Here is a 21391-nt window from a genome sequence, read left to right on the forward strand (position 1 = left end):
TATGGCGGAAAAAAAAGAAAAAGTCCTCTCGAGCCCAGTACCACAAGCGAAAAGCAGAACAAATTAAGGGGCTAGCAAAGCAAGAGGGGTTCTTCCTGAAATAACTTCGTGAAGAGAAAGCAAAACAAGAACACGATGAGTGTGCTCTTGCTGAAATTAGCACTGGAGGCACTGAATGTTGTGAACCTACTACACATCATGATCATAGCGTTTTTTTGCGGTGTCCGGACATTTGAGCACAGAGGGGTAAAAATTACCCTTGGTCTATTTTCCGGGGGGGGGGGGGGGGGGGCGGGGCAGAATCTAACCTTGCCTAGGGCACCAGATAGTCTGGTGCCGGCCCTGTATGTTTTGAAAAACAAGCTATACCATAATCAAAGTTAGGTTGTTAACACTGTCAACTGTTATATTTCTATCACTTCTGGGTATGTAAAAAAAGTTGCAGTACTTGCCTGTGACTGGCCGATTCAATGTCTGCACATATTTCAACCCTTGCAATGGTATAAACAGGCACCAATGAAGAGGAATTTAAAGAGATATTTTTGGTTTGGTGTTTTTTGGCACAGAAACACAAGTAGTTTTTTAGTGCCAAGATGACAGGAGTAAACTGCCTTATAGCAAAAGGAGATACCATGGAAGCTGATTAAAACTGATCTGATAGTGGGATTCACACCTGCACCATTTGGTCATAAGAACTAGCAAGCTAACCACTGAGCCACCATGACTCATGTGGAGAGAAGATGTGCCATACAGTACATTTAATAAGTGTACCAGTTGTGGTATATTTGCTATTTTCACACTAGCAGTTTAGGGCAGTCTAGGAGGTGTCTTTTTTCACATTTCCATGTCAGGCTTGTCTTGGGGTGACTCTGGGTTGGCCATGGGACTGACCATTTAATTTTAGGGGTGGAGTGGGGGCCTGGGATTGTTTTGAAAATAAATTTTGGGCTCTGAAATGGCTTGAAGAAAATTTCTTACTCTGACTTATAGCAACAAAAGACCTATCACTAGTATATCCATTATATTACTTGAAAAACAGTTAACTTTTGAAAAGTAAACAAATAAGCTAATGTGATGATTCATTCTGGAGTAGTAATAATAAGATATTCAGGGGCCCTGAGTGGCCGAGTGGTCTAAAGCGCTCACCATTACAGATCATTGCCATCTCACTTCTGTTTGCATGGGCTAGAGTTTCGGGCTTGGCCAATGTGGGTATGTGAGAAAGCTTGCCAGTAGCTTCTTATGGGTCGGTGGTTCTTTCCTGGGTTTTCCCTGGTTCTTCTTCTACCATTTATACTGGCCGCCATGTATAGCCTATCTTGTGCTGAAAAATGGCATCAAACCCTACAACAACATGATATTCAAGATGGCCACTGTTGAGGCCATACTCAGTTTCCAAATCAAACTATTTTCATTTTACATTCACCCTCATTTATGCATCCGAGACCTCCAAATTTGTAATTGGACCCCCATATTAAAATACCAGAGGTATTTTTTTTCTCTTCTCAATCTGAAAACCTCTACTGGAAACTCAGTGTGCATGCATATGCATGTGCTTTATATATATATATATATATATATATATATATATATATATATATATATATATATATATATATATATATAATTTAGTCCAAGTATTGCAACTCATTTCCACTGAGGACTCTTCAAGGGCAAAATATAAGCTATTTGCCACATTAACCAAGGACTACCACTAAAAAGGTTACTGTAAGATTTTAATATAAACAAGGTTGGAATATATATCACGTTTACTTGCCTGTTCAGGAGCCAGTACTCTAGTTAATCAAACATCCACATCCAACACAGCTATGAAGAGCTAAAATAATCATAATAAAAGATGTAGATAAACCAATAGGCATACTGAATGAAAATTATAAACTATATATCAAGGTTTGTGTTTAGCTATTTTGAAATGCATAGAGGAATAGTGTTCTGCTGATTGTGCAAAATGGAAGTAGGTCAAGATTAGCTGGTTAGCCTGGTATAGAGTCAAACAAGCCTTGGGGTAAATGCCAAGGGCAGGACTGGTCTAGTTGTGCTAATTAGTTGACAATTCACACCGTAACCTTGCTGAAACACAGACTGAAACTGCATGATTCCAGAACAATGAACTCCTGTTTCTAATATGAGTTTCCTCCATAAAACATATTTATCATCATGGGCCTTGTACTGACATGCAGTACAACTGTGGGGAACAAAACTTACCTGTAACTTCTCTGTGCCTCATCTCAGGTCATAGGCATCAGCTGTTGAGCTTTTATGTTGGTTCTGATATAAACTGACACTATTGATCAAGATCTGCCAGCACACTGTGAGCCAATATATCTGGAGCAACAATGTTTGCAGTTGGGTGAAAATTACACACTGTCAAATTTTCAAAATACTCTTCTTCTTGCTACACATGGTATTTTCATATAAATACACTGTGATCAAAATGTCACTTTACAAATCATATGGAGTATGTGTACCTCTCATGATATCCAACTCTGCTGGAATATAACTTCTTTTAAGTATCTAACATTTGCCATATTTAAGGCAAACTGGCATCATTGGAATAAATATGAAAGTACTTCTTACCTGAATCAGTTTAAAATGTATGCACATTTTTTTTTTATAGTAATGCTGGCCATAGCTGACAGCAGACTGGCATCATTTGAACATTAATTGAAAGGCCTTTATGCCTTGATGATTTCTGGAGGCCCCAGATGACCAAGTGGTCTAAAGCACTTGCCTTTACAGATCAATAACAGCTCATCTCAGTCTTCATGGGTTTCCAACTCTGCCACTGTATGTGAGAAAACAACAGTTTGCCAGTAGCTTTACGTGGGTTGGTTGGTCTTCCTGGGTTTCTCTTCCACCAAATACATGCACCAAAAACTGAGGCCATTCTGATCACAACACAAAGACTTTCTCATTCACATCCTTTACCTCAAACAATAAATATCAGCAATGCCAACATTAAATTCACACAATCAGTACGAAATCTAGGTGTTACTCTGGACATACTCTCACACTGCACCAACATGTCATGAACATATGCAAGGCTGCATATCTTGAGCTGAGACACATCAGCTCAATTTGCAAATATCTTTCAGTTGATGCCACTAAAACACTTGTGTGTTCATTAGTACTTTCAAGACTGGACTATTGTAACTCAATTCTGTCTGGTTCATCTCAATATCTACTCCAGAAACTTCAAAACACAGCTGCTCGGATCATACTTAGAGTACCACGATCAGAGCACGCCTCCCCGCTGCTCTGTACCCTACACTGGCTATCCATTTGATCCAGAATCAAATGCAAAATTTGTTCTCTGTGCTACATTTCACTGTCGGACTCCAGTCCAACATACCTATCTGACCTCACCCATGTGTACACATCAGCAAGATACTTACGCTCCTCTTCTGACAATCGTATACTCATTATTCCCACTATGAAAACAAAGTCATATGGACAGTGTTCTTTTGCATACCAGGGCCCAGCAACGTGGAATGAATTACCCACTGAACTTAGACACAAAGACACAGTGATCACATTCAAGAGGACTCTCAAAACTCACTTATTTCAACTGCAAGAACAAACTTAAAGACCTAATAATGTTTCCTACCTGAAATATTCTCAGCATGTTTTTTATTTTTTAATGTTTTTCTAATTTCATGTTGTTTGTTTTTGTAATAATATTATGTTTCTTGTCTTATAGATGTTGTCTAATGGTGTAAAGCACTTAGAGCTTCTAAAGATTAGGCACTATACAAAGTCCTCATTATTATTATTATTATGTATTTGTATGATGGCCACCATGTCCAATAATGTCACTTTACAAATCAAATGGAGTACATGTACCTCTCATTATATCCAACTCTGTCATGTACCGTACAGTGCCTCATAACAACCAACCAGGAAGATCTCTAAAAAAAATCTGTCAAGTGCTTTTGAGAATAAATGTAAACAATTGTTTTTAGTAACAACAGCCATATTTGATGGCAGATCAGCATGATATGAACATACTTTAAAAACCTTCATGTCAGTTTTTTTTTAAAAATTTTGTTGAGTGGTTTTATAGAAGCTGTAAAAAGCAACTGTTCATGGATTAAACACAACAGACAATGCGTGGTGGGTGAAAGACCACACTTTACTAGTCTTGCACCTTGGTTGAGCTGTCAAGGGGAAATTTTGTGTAATCCTGTTCCTCAATAACAGTGGTTCCCAACCCCCTGATAGTGACCCAAATCAGGGTCATGATGACATTCTGGATGGTTTCTGGGATTTGCTTCTGTGGATGGCTAAACTTACCCAAATGTAGAAATGTTGTCAAGAGGCTCATAAAAACATTTTCTTTTTAGTTGCAGCCAAAAAAAGGCTGGGAACCAATGCCCTATAATGAACAAGATATAAGGATTTTGCTAAATTTTAGGTAAGACTATAAGGTAAAAATAAATATCCATCATTAGAGTAACACTTATCCAGGTGGCAGCATTTACATTATAACTCTGACTACCAGGGATGCATCAATACAGTAAAATGTATCAGACTATTGTCATAACTGTGGCAAAGCAATATATACCACTGCCCATGTCTTGTAGTATACATGATACAACCTCAAACTAACTATTTAATTTTATCATTTAGTCGCACATGAAATTGAAAAAATGTAAGATTTATTAACTGGTCAAGTTCTTCTATCATATCAATTTACAATATACTAAGTTTTTATACTGAAATATGTGTGTGATTTGGATTTTTAATGTAACTTTAACAATTTTCCAGTCATATCGCTACGTTGTCTGCAGTGTGGCAGTTTGTAGTTATGTCTAGCACTGGGGCATCATGCCACAGGCATGTAGCATGATGTCACACCCAGTAACATTATCCTGACACCAGGTCGACCAGTCCTAACACTAACCTCTTAATGCTGAGTGCCTAGCGAGGCAGCTGTTAGTACCAATTTTAGAAGTCTTTGGTATAACTCGGCTGGGTTTCAAACCCAATACCTTCCACATCTGGGGCAGATGCTCTAACCACTAAGCCACTGGAGCGGTATATACTGAAACACACTTTACATTTATTCCAATCTGTTTATTATCTATTTATCTACGTTGTATCGTTCTGCTGGATATTTACTCAAAACCATGTAAGAATTTACACCCATATTTAACACACTGAATTAATACACAAAGGTAGTCTACAACATTCCCAAGAACAATACAATTCTTATTTGACACATAGACATTATTTACTGAAGCAACTTTGTATATTTTCTATACATTTTGAACATGTGTGACTCAAATTTCATAGCCATAATATATGACTTTAGCAAGTTATCAAATATTTTTTAAGGCATCTTCACAACTAATGTACCCAAATTTCCTTATGTAATAAAAATAACAAAATGTGACAACAGATTTGATACTACATGTATGTGCTACTGATGTCTGAGGTTCTCTCCAAGATAGTTCAAAACGAATATGTGCCCTGCAACACTCTTCATAATTTCTTAAATGTCCTCCATTGCAAAACATAATTACTTTTGTTTAATCGAAGTTAACCATTCCTACAGTATTACAAAAGCACTCTCACGTGTCTGATCAGTGTTGCAATGCTATATGTATCTCTTTATAAGCACAAATCCTAGCAACAAAAATAGAAACAGAGTAAAAGTGTAAAGCTGTACCGATGTTACTTTTTGACGACTATGCAGATACCACGTATAGCCGATTCTTAAAATTGCTGATACCGATTATTTCAAGAAACTGACTGTTCTACAGCTAGTGAAAGCACTAGCATTTGATTGACAAGTAAACCATGCCCTATTTTTGTTATAACTAACAATGCCTAAAATGGGTGCAGAATTATGTTAACAGTTCAAACGTGGTCTCAAGCTACCATACATGTGATAACTATTTCCCATATTTTATATCCCACCTTATTTCTTATTGTTAACTCATATATGCAAATAAAACTACTTACTAAATAACATATTTATTCCGAATTAGTTTTTGGGGGGCACATATGCTCTGTGATATGTTTCTTCATTCCTTCTTTTAACTGAATGATGATAATCAATGCTTATATATATGCTACAGTAATGCCAGGTCAAGTTGACTCATGTAAGTTTCATTGGTGGGAATGGAGATCATAATTTGCTTGTTGAGAAAAAATCTACAGCATTCAGTCATCATTCCTGGGATTCAGGAAGCAATTCACTAACAAGCAAAGCACGTAAAGTGTGGCCAAAATAAATTTCTGAACTCCTGGTTGACGGAGATGTACTTCATGAAGCTAGCCATAAAAAAAAAGGGGGGGGGGGTAATTCCTGAATGCGTGAAATCAACGGTTGCATTATATATCACTTAGCTTACATTGCAAAGTACGATCACTGGGTTTTAGTATTAAAATGTCATTATCTAAATAAAGTTTCTTACAAAACTATTATTTGGAAAATAATATACATAATATAGATTTGCTTAATACCTGATGTTTCTATTAAAAAAAGAGAGACTGTAGGAAAGTAGATATTTTACATTTGATAATGCATCTATTTCAGGTGACAACAGTTAGCAGTGTTTCCCTTTACGCTTTGCGCATCAGAGACCCCCAAAATGTTAATTTGACCCCCAGTTTTGATACCAAAGTTTGTTTTTTACTCAGTCTGACCCCCAGTTTTGACACCAAGGAGATTTTTGACTCTCAGTCTTGCACCCCTAGGGGATACACTGAGTTAGACCTATGCACTAACGGTGATGCGCAATGCGAAGACCATGGATGTAGTGCAAACAGTCATGTAATGCTTTATTTTGTAATATTATGGCTGTATTGCTTGTTGTCAATAAAGTAATAACTAACCCATCTTCTTCAATTTTCATTGCCTATTACATTAATAGTCCTGGAAAAATATTCACTACTTATTCTGACGACATTTTTTGAAAATTGGCAACAAAATATTGAGATTGGTGATTTTTTGGGTGACAACTTTTTAAAAGCCAGTACCATCCCTGTATACTGGAAGTTCAACAGCCACACGAGGCCTCTTTGGCTGGTTGGCTACTGTGGGATGAGTGCATGCATGGTATTGATAATTTGTTGTGAGCAGACATCAGCGGTAGTTTACAGCAAGCATGTTAAAAAGTATTTACATTTAAGAATATACTGTCTTTCAATTAACCCCCAAATCAAATGTTTATTCCTTAATTTCCACTATTTAATTCTGATTTAAAATTCAAGCCATGTCAAGATGAATGTTATGATTAACTTTATATTTTGGAAATTTTGTTTATATCGTCACCGATTATACCGATTACTCCAATAATCGGCCTGATTACGAGTATGGCCAATTAATTGGTACAGCTTTATAAAAGTGAGACCTACCATGATGTATGCCTATAACCTATATAAATAGTAAACAGTAATGCTTAACACAGAAACTATCACCTTGCTGCACTTTATGGATGAGTGTCATAAAAGTGAAGGCATATACATCAGGGATTGGCAATCAGCTTTAACACATTACCTAACTGTGCTTGTTATGAATTAGTAGGATATGACACAACCTGTAATCACCTAATACCTAAAAATTGCCAGTGTGTACAATATCTTGACCCATACAGACAAACTGTGAAAGATACATGTACATATAATGTTCCAGGAGCAAATTTATCATCCAGAAAGTAATGCTTTTCTACAAACAGTTCCTCTTTATCCTCATTTGTGCATCTGACACTAGCAAGTTTGTCATTTGATCCTGAATTGTGACAACACAGTTTGTTTTTGTACTCAATCTGACAGTCATTTCTGACATCACATGTATTCCTGATTCAATCTTGAATCCCTATGGGAAACACAAAGGATGGTTACAATGTTGTCTCCCTACAAGAAGGAATCATACTAAATTGATATTTTTTGTTTTAGAAATTTAGGTTACCATCCTAAAATATATACAAAAAAGGATAATATATTGGAATGCAATATGCTTCTGACAAGGTGTAAGTGTTGAACAATAATTATAGTTTCTTGCCTACCTAATAACTGGTATATAAAAATGTTGAAATAACATGAAGCTATAGATTTTTTTTCCTAAATACATCTTAGTGTTACCTAATTTCAAATGTCTTGCTAAATTTTACAAAAAAAAGTAAAAGATAATCACCATTAACTAAGAGCAGAAGTTTTCTTGAACAAAACCAACAATGCTCTGATGCTTTGTCACCTCTATATTACACTTATCGCAGGAATATCTAAATATCAGAAAGCTCAGAGGAATGTAAAAAGGTAATCCTATGTTTAGATATCTTGCAACATTCAATAATGACTTGGCATCTTTATAATACAGTGGAGTCTTGTTAATCCAGACACCTTGCTATCCGGACATAATTTAATGGGAACAGAATTCCTAAACGATAATTTGCTTCGTTAATCAAGAAAGCCACATTCTGGATCAGGAAATCAAAATCGGGGACCAAAGTGTAAAATTACTTTAAAACTTGTATCGATAATCCAGAAATAATCTGTCAAAAAAAAGAGAGAAAATTTGACAAATTGTGTATGAAAATACAGTCCGTCAGATAACACAGATTCACCTATGCAAATTTGAAGGTGTGTCAATGTATCAATCTCTGATTGGTCAAATTCTAGTGGTATGTTAAAGTCATCAATTGATCAAGTGATCACGTGTGTGGAAAAACTAAGCAGTGTGACCATATTGTAACCAGCGATTGTATAAACAATGTCTATTTTAGCTAGTCGCCGAAGGGGGTGTTAATAATTAAATAATCACACTGGGATCAAATTGTCCACGCTTTTTGACACAACATATGGTAAATAAATTAAGTGTGTCATTAAGCCTCTTTGTTGTTTACCAATTGTATGTAACAATCAGTTTATTGATGGCTGTACATATACAGTTGATCGATTTAAGCTGTGGACAGTATAGGGCATCATTTCTAAATAAAATGGGGACATCAATTATCAGCTCATTAGCAGCTATAACAGCTGTAAAATGACTTATAAAAATGTCTGCATTTTATTAGTTTACCATAACGCATTAACTGCGAGATATCAGTTTGCATTTGTTGTACTTTTTACATATATTATGGTGACACCATCCAGCAAGCATAGGCAAGTAGAGATACTGGCCAGCATAAAAAAGAATTTCGTATTTTGAGCAGACGTCAGCAATATTCACCAGTGATGACATAAAACACAATAGTAAAGCCCTTGAGAATCTGTGGCCACTATCAAAAATCATTGCAGACAGATCCACCAAATAATCCAGGCAAACAAAGGTTACAGATTTCTTCAGGAAATTGACATAATAAATGTATGTACAGTATAGTTGTCTTATTGGTATAATAATTTTAAAATATATATATAGATACGCATACATACATACACACAAACACCAATGAAACAAATGGTTTGAAATATGTTTTAAAAAATTGTCATTGTGTACTAACCCCATTTCTGCATCTATCTGATATCCCAAACTGTTCCTCCAATAGTTTACGAAATAATGTCCATATGCTTGAAAGCATGCATTAGCCAGCCAGATGTGTACTATGATCTATTAGCTACTACATTTGTAGTATACACCAGTAACGGAAATCAATATGGAATATGTAACTACTCTGAATCAAGTCCAATCTTTTGTTTTGCTGGTTATCTAAATTTAATTTTTTTCTCTCCAATCTGCCCAAATTTTCAGTAGAGCAATTGTTCCATACTTAATAAACATATTCTAAAATTTGCATCAGTGGATAATGGTAGTCCAAAGTGTCAATGACTCAGACCAGGAAACAAATGCATATTGTCAAAAGAGAACTTCGGATACGACACAAGTCGGTCTGCCAGTTTGCGATTAATATCCATGTTTGACGTGTTAAAGTACAAAAGAATGTCATTTGTCCAAGCAGTAAGTTTTTTTTTAGATCATTGTTTATAATCTTTCGTACTTGTGATGGGTCTGTAGAAAAAGTAGCAACAGAAGTAAGAAGTTATCATCAGCAAATAGTACCGCTTATGAGTTGAATATATATATATATATATAGTTCATTGGGTTGTATGCTGAGGCCAAAGTCTTATCAGTTTGACTAATAGAACTTGTGTTTATTCCTGTTGTTGCTGTATTATATTTTTGTACTCTCTGAGTGGCCACGTCAGACTTTCCTTATTTGTATAATAAGTTTTAAACATTTGTGTATTATATGAAACAAAAACATTTTGAAATATGTTTCAAAAATTGTCTTTGTGTATTTAAACCCAATTCTGCCACTATCCAGTATCCCATACTCTTCTTCCAATAGCAGAATAGGTTTTAAAAAAAAAAGGTAAACGAAAGATGGAAATGATCTGACATGCCATTCTCGTATATTTCCTTACAGTTAAACCATTATCACACATCATTCATGATAGTTACACTTAAACTATATAGCTGTTTCACCTGCTGGTTTGCGCAAATCTCAACATATCCCAGAATTTAAAATAATAAGAAAAATGTAATTATTAATAACCACAATATCATAATCAACTTAACAAATCAATATTAATGTGTTTATTTATAATAGCTAAAGCCATTAAACTCGCGCATAAATTGCAATACATGCTGTTATCTTGAACTTTTTTACTTTCCAAACTTCTTTTTAATCTGATGTTGCATCACTTGCAGAAAAAGTACATATTTAATATGATATTGATTTATTATATAACTAATACTAAATTTCACAGATATTAATTATACACACACCACCAATATACACTATGGTATATATGATATAACTGAAGTGCGTTTCAGTGTTTTTATTACGTTCCGGTGTTTCGGTGCATTCTAGTCCTACATGTAAGACCTCAGTGCTGATATTTATGTTGTGGACATCAACGTCATACAGTCTAATTAACGACGCTGTGTAGTGTGTTTTGATGTCAACTAACATCGTTACGAAAGTCAAATTTTAAAAAATATTCACACAACTGATAACTAATATAACGACACTTTTCTACAAAGTAAAGTCATAATGTTTTAGTCAGACTTTACTTACTCTGATGTCTTTTCTCTAATAAATTAAAATTCTCACAAAAGAAATGGACCTATTTTCAAGTTTTGTTGGCCTACATTTCAGTTAGCTGGAAAGTAATGAAAGCCGGGAATGCCAAAATTGGGTTAGGTTGAAATATTATTCTTTAACGAAACGAATAAAAATATATTATGCCTATTGGAACTGTAAGCAATGGTTCATTTTGTTCAAGAAATATATCCCCAACATGAACCTACTTGAACTTACTTTGGCATACTTCGACTACCGTCGCATTGCAAGAAATTCAAATGTATGTCAACGGAATGTGAAAATGCATTCATTGCCAGGATAAAGACAGCACAGTAAGTATATTAAATACACATAAATTGGTGGAAGAGTGTTGATATAGTCTGCCAAAAGTGTGTGGGATGTTCCTGAAACTTTGATTATTCAATGACATCGGAACATGCTATACAAGGCCGTTATTTAATAATAATAATAATAATAATAATGAGGACTTTGTATAGCGCCTAATCTTTAGAAGCTCTAAGCACTTTACAACATTAGACAACACCTATAATATAAAAAAACATATATAATGATATTATTACCAAAAAAAAACACCACGAAATTAAAAAACATAAAAAAATTGATGACAACATTTAAGGTAGGGAACATTATTAGATCTTTAAGTTTGTTCATGCAGAAAAAATAAGTGAGTTTTAAGAGCACTCTTGAATGGGATCACTGTGTCTTTGTGTTTAAGTTCAGTGGACAATTCATTCCACATTGCTAGGCCCTGGTATGCAAAAGAATGTTGTCCATATGACTTCATTTTCATAGTGGGAATAATGAGTAAACAACTGTCAAAAGAGGAGCGTAAGTATCTTGCTGGTGTGTACACAAGGGTGAAGTCGGATAGGTATCTTGGAGTTGAGTCCGTCAGTGTTGTTGTTGTTGTGGGGTTTAACGCCATTTTTCAGCACGATAGGCTATACATGGCGGCCAGTATTAATGGTGGAGGAAGAACCCGGAAAACCCTGGAAAGAACCACCGACCCACGAGAAGCTACTGGCAAGCTTTCTCACATGCCCACATTGGCTGAATCTTAGAGTCGAACCACCGCAGATAGAGGTGAGATGGCAGTGATCCGTAACGAAGAGCGCTTTAGACCACTCGGCCACTCGGGGCCCCAGTCCGTCAGTGAAATGTAGCACAGAAAACAAATTTTGTGTTTGATTCTGGATTGAATGGATAGCTAGTGTAGGGCACAGAGAAGCGGGGCAGGTGTGTTCCGATCATGGTACTCTAAGTATGATCAGAGCAGCTGTGTTTTTAACTTTTTGAAATTTCTTAAGTAGATATTGAGATGAACCAGACAGAATTGAGTTACAATAGTCCAGTCTTGAAAGTACTAATGAACATACAAGTGTTATAGTGGCATCAATTGAAAGATATTTGTGAATGGAGCTGATGCGTCTCAGCTTAAGATATGCAGCCTTGCATATGTTCATGACATGTTGGTGCAACGTGAGAATACTGTCCAGAGTAACACCTAGGTTTCGTACTGACTGTGAATTTACTGTTGGTGTTACTGATATTTATTGTTTGAGATAAAGGATGTGACTGAGAAAGTCTTTGTGTTGTGATCAGAATGGCCTCAGTTTTATCATTCATCTGCAGCTTGTTACATGTCGTCCATGATTTCACATCAAAAATGCACCTCTCTACACCTTGGATGGTAGCATCAACTTCAGTTGGGTGGCTAGATTTGTATATTTGGGTGTCGTCAGCGTACAATTGGTGAGACACTGGATGATGATCTATGACACTTGAGAGTGGCTGAGTGTATTGAATGAAGAAAACAGGTCCAAGAACAGTCCCCTGTGGAACACCACAACATAAATTAACTGAGCTGGAGTGTATTCCATTTGCAAGACACAATTTGTGTCCTGTTGACCAATTAGCCCGTACAGAAATTTCTCATGGATTCCATATGGAATACTTCAGGAATCCGTATGGAAGAGATATGGACTGAAAAACTTATGGAATCAGACAATTTATTCCATATCAATTCCATAAGTACTTCACAGCAAGTGAAAATTCCATATGGAATAAAGTTGCAACTTTAATCCATAAGCCTATTTTTCCATATGGAAAGCAGGCTCATGTATTATAGCATCATGGAAAATACCCTCTGAAGAATTAATAACCTAAACTATCTGATTCAAATAGAAATATTGGTGGGAGTTAGAGTACATGTACATGTCAGTGTAGCTGATGTGGAAGGATGAATATATACTCATGTAACTGTGAAGAAACATATGCATGTCAGTTTTCTTTAATTTATTTCCACCGATGTTTAGAAACAGACAAAGACATGACCCAGAAAGTAGAGAAAATGTAAACATGATCAGAAAATTAAAATCTGGTAGTACAAGCATAGATGAATCTTTGGACTTAGAAAATGTTGTGCAAGGTGGATTTTGGGCTTGATCTGATGTTTACTATGAAAAATAATTTTTTTGGCTTCCTATTAAAATATGCTCTACAAAAATCATACCCTAGAGAAAATGTGACTGAAATTTCAGCAAAATCAAAGTAAACATTTTTTGACATTCACTCAAATGTCCTTTTTCACTACAATTATGGTATTTTAGGAGATGTTACCAAAGTTTCTGAAAATATCTTTGAAAATTTTTCATTAAAATTTCACTGACTCTGACAACATTTCTGAAAATATCAGTGGGAATTTGTGATTGAAATTTCACTAAGAGTTTGTCAAAAATTCTTCTGAAAATATAGTGATATTTTTTTTAATTAGTGACATTTCAATTAAAAAAATATCAATAAGATATAATATTTATTTTCTGTTTCTTGTACAATTTGAACGATTTTTAGCAGCATTTATATTTCCTGTTTCTGACAGCTGTAATTTTATTGTTTATTTTGGGCACAATAACTTCTTTCCACATCTTTCCTTGTTATATTTCATTTTGAAATTTTGTTGTATTTTCATTTAACTTAAACTGGATTTAACTGCCCTCAAACAAGTTTTCGTGTTTTCAGTTTTAAATCAGAATTTCGCTTTTCTCCTGACCTGAATCTGATTTTCCTCGCTATGGACCCTTTTTTTTTAATATTGCCCCCGAAACTTTTTTTTTATATATAATGCTCTATCTGCTCCCATTTCGCAACAAGCTTTCTAATAAGTATTTGTTCCATTTATTATTTAAAAGATTATCGCTGTACAGAGATTTCTGATTAGTCAAAATTTTGTACTTGCCCAATGAATCATTGCATAACGGAAACTGATGGGAATGAGCATGCTTGCTAAACATGGCGATTCAAATTTTCGAGCGGGATAGGAGATTGAATAACCATTTGAAAATTGTGCGGCAATGAGAATAACTTCAGTGCAAAGTCGATGGGAATGTAATTAGTCAGTCCGTATGAAAACTGAACGCCAGGACTAGCATTTTGCTTTTTGTGCCATAAAGAGCCTTGCAGTAGCGGCTAACATGCTAAATAGGACAAGGAATTGAACCAGGATGATTCTGAAGCTATATAACTCAAAAATCATTAACTTCCAGAATGAATTTAAGGAGGGACAACATATAAATCACTGGTGGGAATTGTTGCCAAACACCCATGTATATCAAAGATAGTTATATCTTGCGGAATGTTCTTGGCCCACACATATAATCATCGTTGAATATCGTGAGGCATTATTGTGTATATTATAGATATAGGACATGAAAATTGAAATACCAGTTCTTGCAAGTATATCAAGGTATTTTTCAATGGAGATGCATCCAAGAATGATACAAATTAAGTCTCAACTGTCTCTGTGAAGCAGCTCGGCATGATATCGGGGCATGAAATGAGTGCGGGGACAGGCAATTCTCAAAACGCATTTTTGTTAATTTTCATATAAACATGGTCCCACATAATTTCATGAAAATGAACAGTCTATAACTCTTGACAGTGCCCAAAAACATGTTTATAGCTTCAGTTTTAATTAGGACAAACAATGAAAGCTATACCAAGTCACATTTGTCATTAGCCTGCTTAGGAATGTGTGTACCCTTTTCCCGACCCCATATTTATTTTCATGAAATCTAACACAACTGTTGGACCTTCATTACAACTGTTTCATGTTTGTATAAATTATTTCAACAGAATATAGCCAAGCTTAATAAATACTAAACTTCAGAAATGAAAAATATTTGTAAAGGGGCCATAATAAGGGGGAGATAACGCAGTGGGCCTTTTCCTATGACCAACAATGCAATAAAGTTAGCGAATGCAGTTGAACAATCCACAGTGGGCACTGAAGTTAAGTCAGAAGTTGGATATGCCAACTGCTAAGAAGTTTTTTCTCCTCAAAATATTGCCAAATTCCATATGGATTAATCAGAAATTCCATATGGAATTTTAATTTTATTCCATATAGACAACCTACAGATCTCATGGACTAATTTGCATATTTCGTGGGATTTTCCATACGGAGTATGTAGAGAATCCATAACATTTCTATATGGATACACTGAAATCCAAAAGAGTGGTTCAGCTATAGAATAAAAATGTCCATATGGGTATTTCTGTAAAAGTACATATGGATTCCGTGTCCAATCCATGTGGAAAATTTTGTACAGGAGGACATGAACCACAGTAAGGCTGTATCATGAATGCCAAATATATGCTCAAGATGGTGAAGTAATATATCATGGTCTATTGTGTCAAATGCTGCAGACAAATCAAGGAGGGTGAGGACTGTAATCTTTCCACTATCCAAATCAGAGAGAATATCATTAACTACATTTAGAAGAGTAGTTTCAGTACTGTGGTAAGGGCGATATGCAGATTGTACATGGCTAAAAAGACTGTTTGAATTCAGATGAGATACAAGCTGGGATAGAACAATCTTTTCTAAGATTTTTTTATATGAACTGGAGATTAGAAATTGGGTGGTAGTTCTTTAAATAGTTATGGTCGAGTTTTGGTTTCTTCAGCAGAGGCTTTTACAATGGCAGTTTTAAAAATGATGGGAATTCTCCGAATGAGATAGAGGTATTAATAACATCAGTTAGTGAAGGCAATACTGGATCTAAGCACTCAAGCAGCAGTGATGTTGGAATTGGATCAAGTTCACATGACTTTGGTGCACTCTTCATCACGTATGTACGTATTAATTCCATAGAGACAGGTTCCCAACTGTATGATGGCAATGAGTCAATTGAAATTGTGTTGTCAAGCTTATCTGACAGTAAGACATAGCACTAAAACAAAAACGTGTGCTACGTCTTTCATTGTAGGACTAGGTGCGTTCCGGTGTTTCGGTATTTCTATGCACCCTAGCATATCTACATTTATATTGACCAAGGCATTATGTGCGTTGAGATATAAAAGGTCGGTCTGAAAATTTATATATTAAAAAAATAATATTTAAGCAATATTAAATTTTTATACCGTTAGTCTAGATAGAGTACAAGTCTCACTGGGTCAGAGAGAAAGTCTCACTGGCCTTGTCTTAAACATGTGCGACCTGATTCAAGGTCACCAATTATCAATTATACGAGGTCAAAGAAATGGTAAACTATGCATAATTTATATCATCACTGGAACCAACTTTTGTATTTTATCTCATTTCTTGTTTTATAGCTTTCAGACAATGTTGCAAAGTATACTTATTTGTCCGTGTATCGTTGCAAGTTACGCAGGATCGAGACTGACTTGGTGCATTTGCAGTAACTTCCGACGAGCAGACGACGTAACTTTAAGGTAGCTCTTAGTAGTATTAAGTTCTGTATTGCAAAATGTACTTTTTAATGCAGCAAACATAGTAAAGCTAAAATAAGTGAATTTCTACCAATACTTACCATATATGGCCGCATAATTGATTGCAATCCTGAATACAGCTGCAACAACAGTGGTGATCCGGTCTCAAAAGGGAGATAACATTAAAACTTCTTGACTAGTTCTCACACTCTTTTGATCCTTGCTTCGGGTAATGACATCGTGCGGACAAAACCAGTCTAAACAGGATGCACTGTAAACGTCAAACAGAAAATCACTGTACTAATTCAGTCTCCATAGTAAACAATGCAAAGAACCATGATATTAAAAATTCAATAACTTAGAATTTCTGAGTGCTCATGATCAAAACCATATTTATCAGTATAGATGAAACCTGGATGTCAGCTTCTGTGAAAGAGGAAAGGAATGAGAAAGGGCATTTTCTGGACCTGCATGTGTTTGAAACATGTGCTTTAATTCCGCACCAACGAGTCAGGTGCTAATTTTAGTAATGAGTGTTCAAGCTCAAAATTGTTAAAGGACTGAAATTCCATCAATAAAACAATGTCTCTGTTTTTTTCACTTGCAACTAGGTAAGTTCTCAAAAGATTCTTTTTCTTAAAACATAACTTATTTTTCCATATCATTAGTACCGTGTGTCAAACAAGTGCCATTTGTTTTCCAGCGATCTCATTAATTACGCTCGGTGAAATACATAACATTATCTTATTTTAGCGTGCGTGTTACACACCATGAAAGAGAGCATTTGTTAGATTGTTCATTTGTCACGGACAGAATAAAGTACCCCACTGCATTTAAGAGAGAGAGAACTACGCTGGAATTAAGGGTAAAATGAGTATATAACACAATAGATTTTATGGGTATTACAGTATAACAAATTATACAAATTATAAATATGATCTAGATAGGAATTAAAATAATAATACATGTTGCCATAAGACTCACTTTTTATGTAAGCCTGACAGAAACTACAACTCTTGCATAATGCACCTATATTACGATTATATGGTCTTAAAATAAGAAATAGTACAGAGTGAAAACAGCGAAGTTTGTAAAATGCAAGAATTAATTGATTTCCCTAAAATACAAACAGAAAAAGTAAAAAAAGAACTTACGGTATTGCGGATTAAATCACAAAAATCTTAGAACAGGAGTCCTTACTATTGATATTTTGGACAAGCTTTAGTGGTATTCCAAAATAAACCTGAATCTGAAAGTGTTGATGTGCCTGTGATGGCATGAATTGTAATGACGTGCTAACTGTCTTGTGTTGAATCACAATAATAATATCGAAGAATATATCCTTTTTTGAATTTCATCATACATCTAAGTCTCTGTGTCCATGTATTTTTGATGAACACTTTGTATTTCAAGTGAATAAACAATTTGAATAAATTCCAGCCCAAATGAAAAACTGGACGCAACAATAAGACTGATTTCTGCTTCAGATATTAGTGCAGGAATGAATAATTTCCAGTAAACAAGATTTATATGACAAACAGACGTAAAAAGAAAAAAAGCTGAGGGACATAAGTTCATTATTCTAGAAAATTTAGAGGGTCTGTTACAACAAAACATTAATCACGTAGTCGAGGGTCTAGCTACCTGTAAAGTACACATATCCCTGACCCAGCTGAAGATAATGATCCTGATAATAATCTCATGTTTGTTTACAAAACTGTGACTGATAATCGACAAGGTCAGCTATTAGGATTAAGGTTGCATTACCACATAACGAAATAAAAATTTGTAGAAAAACCGAACAAATAATGTAAACTGAATATGCATAACAGTATACAGCACTATGGATTATTTTAATTCAAGGAAGTGGGGCGGTTGACCACCCACCCCCACATCCCCCTACGTGGTGGTGTTGTATATGTTGTTATTGTAATGGTTGTTTTTGTTGAGGAGGAGGATGTCTAATAGGTCGATTATCTGCATTCTGCATTCGGGGCACGTGATATCGGTTGAGGGTGCTCCTTTTTTTCGGTTGGCTCCACCGTTCATTCGGCGTTTTCACTCCCTCTTCCAGTCTTCTTCTTCTTTGTATTTCTTTATCTTCCCATATCAGGAGAAGAGCCGTCCTGTTCTCCTCTTGAGCTCTTAAACTCCAGCCCGTGGCAACTGGAAGGCCGAGGCTTTTCAGCCTGTATATGGCAAGAGCTGGCAACATCTCCGTTGCTAGCGTTATGGTTAGTAGTGACATGCTGGTTCTTCATATTCGAGCTGCAGATTGAGTACGACTGACTCACAGAAAGATCTTAGATTTGAGACGTGTTTGGCCATTCGTTCATGTACATATACTTGAGGGTTGGGAAAGAAGCTACCTCACGTCAAGATTTTATCCTTCATCAGAGTGTAAAGACTTTAATTTCGGTAATTTAAGTTTGCCCACCGCGCACTGTTTAATTACTCGTCCAATGGAAAACTGGAGCCTCCACTCGACGCATTACTGCATGCACCACATGCTTATTATTATGTCAGGTAGAGGTCAGATATGGCGTAGTAGGAGACGCCGTGGTCGGAGGGCTCTAAGTGGTCAAGGGTGTATGTAACGGTGCAAAGTTTCGTATATGTTTTCGCAGTACATTCTGTCTTGGTCAGCGTGACATGTAATCATGAAGATTGATGTGTGGACTAAGTTCGCAGTAAACTGGTTGCTTGCGATGGTTAACCTATTTTGTTTCGGTGCATGAGTGAATTTTAGTTAGTCAGTTCGGATAACGGCGAGACAGATAGGAGAAAGCGACGTTAAGGTAAGTACATGTAACGGAAAATGACAAAGTTGAGACAATCCAGAGACAATATTTTGGAAATCTCGGCCATTGGAAATATTTGTCATAATGTGAAAATGTCCAGGAATAATTATTAATAAAGGTGGACTAGATAGAATTATTCTGACTACTTTGGGAGGAATACAATTTTGGCGGTTAGATAAAATTAATCCTGATTGGCTAAGCTAAACGTGGGGTTGGGTGTTCCCAAACGAAATTCAAGGTTTGAAGTAATCTCCCTCGCCAAATTAGTCAGTCTAAGTTTCTGTGGGGAGCCAGAATTTAGCTCAGGAAAAAAATAGCAAGTATTTCTCGTTAATCGTCATAGGGAAGGGGGGGGTCTGGAAGAATTTTATGAACCTGGAATCAGAGAGAGAGAGAGAGAGAGATTCGGCTGCATAGAAAGAGAGTGTCTCAAAAGGGTACAAAGGGGAAAAATAGCTCTATACCTGTGATACACAGGGGAAGGAGTGCAGACAACACCCAAGTTACAGTTAATGACCTGAAAAGGTTGGAGAGAAAGAGAGAGACAGAGATAGAGAGACAGAGAAGAAGAAGAAGAAGAAGAAGAAGATTTATAATGAATCAGAAGCAACCACGCTATGAAGGCAATATTCAGTCAGTCACTCGATACAATGATAAAATTTATTTTATTGGCTAATTGCAATTTCCCATTAAGTATGTAATTTTATTTCTAAGAGGAAGAATATCTTTCAGAGGACATGATCAATTTCATTTTGTTTTGTGTAAATTATTAAATTGTTCTATTCTATATCTTTGCTCAGATCTCTGTTATACCGTCAATTAATTTCACATATTTATGTAATTAATTATTCGATCTGGGCAATAACACCGTGTTCGATCATCTCCTAGATAACGATAACCAAAGCACCATGGTGGATCATATAACTCTCCTCACAGTGTAAATTTTAATGTTTATCGCCAAAATAATGTAATGTCGTCTTGTACGTGGTAATTTTGAATGTAACTTTTTAAAGTAAAACTCCGTGTCCTTGGTAAACTTAAAATTGTTGAAGCTTGTCTAAAGTTTCATGTTTATGATCACTGTCATGTTGTGCAACTGGGCCGGATGGTCTGGGTTTTAACCAACTTAGAGTGCCTTGTTTACTAGTGGATTGTTGCCTATTGTTGTATTTCCTTCAGATGCCTTAGGGAGGGGTGTTTTCCGTTTCCAAATTTGTTTCCGCCTTGTGCGGTGGGGCTGATGGTCTGGGATTAAGACCACCCTATATTCCTAATATTGTCTTAAGCCATGTTTATTACTAGGTTGCTTGTAGTGTACCAACCGATCCCATTTTATGTTGCGTGGCCTGATGATCTGGGCTTAAGACCAGCTTAAATTATCTAACTTTATTGTGAAGATCGAGTAGATGCTCTCTCCTAGTTCTTAACCAGATTTATCTCTTTGACATTCATAGAAGAAGAGCAAGTTGTTAGTTTTTGTAGTATGTTTCGGTGTGTCAGCTTGTATTTAGTTGCTTAGCTGATTTTTTTTTTAAAATTATATCTATAGCTACTGTTGTGGTTGTAGTCGTCGCTATAAAGCAGCATCTTGCAACAACTCCGACTAATTGGTTTTGTCGTATCTAGGTTGTGATTTAATTAAAATGGTTTCCCCCTAGCTACTGTTTTGTATGTGGTCATCGCTATACAGCAATGTCTTTCGATAAAAATCCGTCTATTAATTTAGTCGCAGCTTGGGGTGGGTAGTTGAATTAAATGAGGTAATTTTGTTTAATGAATACTTTA

The 21391-nt window shown here is 35.8% G+C and overlaps 1 protein-coding gene across 3 annotated transcripts in view; it reads right to left on the reverse strand.

The window, feature by feature from the left end:
- LOC149807012 (glycogen debranching enzyme-like) overlaps positions 1 to 18157 on the reverse strand; it is a 145127-nt gene extending 126970 nt beyond the window's left edge. Inside the window, exons 1-3 of one of the 3 annotated variants that reach the window (XM_089960649.1) lie at positions 17960 to 18156; positions 16907 to 17076; positions 1778 to 1837 (exon numbers count right to left, since the gene is read on the reverse strand). The gene's annotated coding sequence lies outside the window, so the exon portion shown is untranslated. Of the gene's footprint in view, positions 1 to 1777; positions 1838 to 16714; positions 16733 to 16906; positions 17077 to 17959 lie in introns of those variants that run through there. The other 2 variants (XM_089960664.1, XM_089960657.1) reach the window with 2 other exon arrangements.
- Positions 18158 to 21391: the final 3234 nt, after the last annotated feature.

Source organism: Sinohyriopsis cumingii, chromosome 1 (genome assembly GCF_028554795.1).
Source record: "Sinohyriopsis cumingii isolate HCF-2022 chromosome 1, ASM2855479v2, whole genome shotgun sequence".
In the NCBI taxonomy this organism is placed as follows: domain Eukaryota; kingdom Metazoa; phylum Mollusca; class Bivalvia; order Unionida; family Unionidae; genus Sinohyriopsis; species Sinohyriopsis cumingii.